At 43.5% G+C, this 4841-nt stretch overlaps 1 non-coding gene across 1 annotated transcript; it reads right to left on the reverse strand.

Annotated features, from left to right (window-relative positions):
* Positions 1 to 4221: 4221 nt before the first annotated feature.
* trnaa-agc (transfer RNA alanine (anticodon AGC)) lies at positions 4222 to 4294 on the reverse strand. Its single transcript has one exon. It is a non-coding gene; the product is annotated as a tRNA-Ala (tRNA).
* Between the last annotated feature and the right edge of the window lie 547 nt (positions 4295 to 4841).

The following is a 4841-nucleotide window of genomic DNA, read 5'->3' on the forward strand; positions in this document are numbered from 1 at the left end:
AGCACACAAGCCAACACAGGGCTCTTCAAGTCTTTGATGTACAGAGGGGAACACTGATTGTTTTCAGTGTCAGGGCATGATTGGAACATTCCCTCTCAATGTCTGTGCCCCAAATGGCACTCTGTTCCCTATATAGTGCAATACTTTTGCCCAAGGCCCATAGAGAATAGGCTGCCTTTTGGGACGCAATCTAGATTTTAAAGCAAATGGAATGTTGACTTTGGAATATGGCAGAATAGCTAGCTGGCAGAATACAGCGGGGCGACCTGTCTTTACAGGTATACGGGATTCAGCGAATTTCCACCCTATTCAATTACGGACAGCATCCTTGTCATTAATGCAGCTGGCATGCAGCGGAATGCTTTCATCAGTGTTAATGGATGGTTACCCAATGCAACAACACATCTTAGTGATGTATTTTTCAGATATTTTGAAACATTGCATTCCATTACATAGAGTCAATCTATGCTACCAGAGACAAAAAGCCTGTTTCTCTTTGGATAATGACCCATATACAGTATAAGATATGGGGGGTGTCAAGATCACAAAGGTCATGGCTTTGCTCTTTTCTCGTTGCCAGAGGAATATGGAAGTCCTATTAAATCAGTTTTCATATTTTTCTATGTTGAGTCATAGCAGGAAAACAATTTGCAATTGGCTATTTTTAAGGTAGGCTATGCAGTAGGCCTATTTCAAGGTTTCATGGGTGAAAATGAATGAAAATAAAGACTTTGTTGACAATGGACATTGTTCACGCTGGACATTCGAAAAGCTTTATACATCTCGTGCCGGTAGGCAAAGCAATTTTTCCTATGCTTACCAAGACAGCGATTTGAAGAATAGGGGTTGGCAGATAAATTGCATGTGACAAACAAACCTACTTGAAGGTAATGGTGCTCACTGTTGACCCTAGTGACCAGTTTCCACATCGAATACTGAATTGTATCACGGGTGACCTGGCTGGTAACTATAGCTATCCATAATTGGTTCATGTGTTTATAGGTTAAAGTTGAGGAAATGTAAGGTAGCAACATTACCTGTATTTACTATCGCCATTGCTGTGGTGTGAATAAAGTAAATTATATATTGGGAAACAATCTGAATAAGACCCTATGACTTTATAGGTTTATGATATTCCTCCCTAACATAGACTAGACAGTTTTCACTTTGCATGGATCGGAAAGGGTCTTCATCACTCTAAGGCACTGCATCTAAGTGCTTGAGGTGTCACTACAGAAACCCTGGTTCGAATCTAGGCTGTATCATAACTGGCCGTGATTGGGAGTCCCATAGGGCGGCGCCTAGTGTAGTCCGGGTTTGGCCGGTGTAAGCCATCATTGAAAATAAGAATTTGTTCTTAACTGACAAAAAAAATGTGTGCTGCTTCAATAGCAACCATCCCAGGTACGGGCACCATAGCCTAAACTTTAAGATATTTTTGACAGAGTGCTACATCAAAATGCTACCCCCTAAATGCTCTCGAAACTACACGTGCTGAAACGACACTGAAAATACCCAAGTTATATGAAGCACAGTTAGTGCATGTCATCATCGTCATTATCATGGTCTAGGCCTGTGCACGTTGATAGACAGTGGACACCCAGAAGTGTATGGAAAAAATAATAGCCTATAAATGAAACTGGGTGTACAGAGGGGAACTCACACCTTGCCTTGCAGGCATATGATTGGCTGTTGCGGGGGGGGGGGGGGGGTTTGTGGCAGCTGTGTCGGGGGCACCAACTCGAAAAAGATAGTGTCTCGGGTGTCCTCGCATGCCCGAGATGCCGGCTAGATTCCCCCTGCACCAATTAGGGTAACAGGTATGTGGTAAGAGGTAATTTGGGTAAGAGGCAATCTGGGTAAGAGACAAGAGGCAATCTGTGTAAAAGGTAATCTGGGTAAGAGGTAAAAGGTGATCTGGTCAAGAGGTAAAATGTGATCGGGTAAGAGGCAATCTGGATAAGAGGTAAAAGGTAATCTGGGTAAGAGGTAAGCGGTCCCACTGCTTTCTATGCCCTTCTTATTCCTGTGTGTGTGCGTGCATACGCATTTGTGTGCGTGCGTTTGTATGTTTATGTGACACATTTGTATCCAGGCAGCGTGCATGCATGTGTGGTCACATCCCGGATCAGCTGGGAAAGGCTGTGGCGAGCTGCTTACTGCGGTGGCCCCACAAAATGAAGTGATTGATCATTCTGACAACTGCACTGACACCATGCTGAACATTCCAATGTCAGCCAAGTCAACAACACAAAGGGACAGTCATTGGCCTGAGTGTCTGTCTGCATTAACAGCATATAGGCCTACAACAACTACATTTGGTTTTTGGTCCTTACAACTTTTATTACAATGCAATATACAACAATTATGTAACACAGTTAAAACGTGGAGCTCATTGATCATGGATTAATCAATTCTTAATTGTATGCTGGGGTTGCTGCAAGGAGAGGGAATGAAGTGTAGTTTGGTGAACCACGCTCAGGTGATGAGTAACGTTGCCTGGGACTAGACGACTTGTGTTAGTTCCCATAGCTAATGCCTAATACACTGCCACGTTTTGCGTTGACCAGCCCAAGGAGAGGTAATGGACATAGGAAGCATTGGGACCTGTAACCCAGATTGGTGCCGTCAGGGGTGTAGTGGAGGTATACGCCGTATCAATTAATAAGGTTGATGGAACAGATCAGAATGTTTAGCTTAAAATGTTGATAAACTATTATTTCTTCACATTTTAAGTGCAGCAATGTGCACACGGCAGTAGGCCTACACGCAAATGTTCCAAATGACAATTTGCGGGAATACACCATTCTAAAACGTGCACTGCACATGCAAGCTGTTTCATGGACAGAGATGAAAATATCAGTTCAGAATTTTGAAAGAGGGGAGATCTAAAGATGCAACAACTTTCATGGGTTGCTAATATGGCTAGGAAAATGTGGTCCCATGTGGCTCAGTTGGTAGAGCATGGTGTTTGCAACGCCAGGGTTGTGGGTTCGTTTCCCACAGGGGACCAGTACGAATAAAAAATGTATGAAATGTATGCATTCACTACTACTGTAAGTCGCTCTGGATAAGAGCGTCTGCTAAATTACTAAAATGTGAAATGCCTTTGACTGCTAGACAATGAAAGAAAGTTGAAAGAAAACCCTTAGAACAGGAGAATGCATATGAAGAAGTCTTTATAAAATAATTGCCTTCATGTTTCTATGTTGGGATTTTGGCTATAGGCTACTTTGAAGCAAGGTAAGACATGTCTCATAATATGAGGTAAAACATCCAGGTTTCAAACAATTAAGGAACAGGAAAAATATAGCAATGCTAATGATAGGTCTAACCGTCTTCTTGTAGATTGAAAGGCTTTCCCTAAAACCGCCCATGAAATGTTAACTAGCTACATAGCTACGAAGTAGCCTATGCCCACCTGGAAAAAATATATAATGATTATTTGCATCAATCTAGCGGCCACTCCCTCTCATGTGCACACTGCTAACCAAATAACAGTGGTAGGTGTTTATACAGTTGAATCTACAATCCAAAATGTGTTTGATTTTTCCCAGTCTTCAAAAGTGTTCTACCTATGTGGTTTAAGCATTGTCGTGGACTTAGAACATCCTTTTTGCCGTTTTTTTATTAAAAAAGTGTGAGATTGAGAGAAAAAATGAGCAAAATCTGAAACCTGTGAATTTCTGACTCCGTTAACAGCCTCATTTCTCTGTTTCAATAGTAGGACTACTATTACCCTACTTGCACAGTACAGCTTGGGTTGGCCAGACTGGGAAAGACCAATATGATATTCATCATTTTTAGATCCTTCTGTGTGTCACTGTTTGTCATATAATCTTTCACACAGGGCGCCTTTCCTTCACCCGGCGGGCGTTTTGAAATTGTGGGGCAAAATTAGAGTATACTCACTTTTCCGGGCACCACTACACTACTGGGTGCAGTGGGACCTCTTACCCAGATTGGTGCAGGGGGAATCTACCCGTCATCTGAGGCATGCAAGGACACCCGATACGCTCTCTGTTTACAGTTGACGGCCTCGACACATCTGCCACAAACACAAAGATCCGCTTCCCTGTTTGTGTGATATCAATACACACAATGAGACACACGGCTGATCTCACGCCACAGATGTTTATCTGTTTTTGTGAATGAGGGATCTTTTGTCCAGGCTGCAGTGTATGAGGGTATGGAGAGTGTGTATGTCAAAATAATGTACCTTGGAGAATACGGGCATCGATCCCGCTACCTCTCGCATGCTAAGCGAGCGCTCTACCATTTGAGCTAATTCCCCAGCTGTTAGAAGTGGCCACAAGGAGTATTGTAGAAGCTTCCGCCCTGGCCACGGGATCCTCTTGGCTTACTTGGTAACTTACTCGCTAGCAGTTGCTGAGCCGTCATGACTTGTAACAGCTGTCATTTCTGGCAAGTTGGGCTGGTTAGCTCGGTTGGTCAGAGTGTGGTGCCAAGGTTGCAGGTTCAATCCCTGTACTTGCCATAAGTTGTTTTTTGAGTGCTTATGGTCTGTACCCCTTGCAGATGGAGAGAGAGGGAGAGAGGGAGAGAGGGAGAGAGGGAGAGAGGGAGAGAGGGAGAGAGGGAGAGAGGGAGAGAGAGAGAGAGAGAGAGAGAGAGAGAGAGAGAGAGAGAGAGAGAGAGAGAGAGAGAGAGAGAGAGAGAGAGAGAGAGAGAGAGAGACTCTGAAATACCTTGCTATACACAGTGGAATATGTATCCAAACCCTTCCATAGATAATAGAATGAATGCAGCCATGGCATCTGACAGATGTAGGCCTATCAAACGGCTGAGAGGTACCAGCTGTAAATGTAAAAACTCTGTAG

Source organism: Salmo trutta, chromosome 23, assembly GCF_901001165.1.
Source record: "Salmo trutta chromosome 23, fSalTru1.1, whole genome shotgun sequence".
NCBI lineage: Eukaryota > Metazoa > Chordata > Actinopteri > Salmoniformes > Salmonidae > Salmo > Salmo trutta.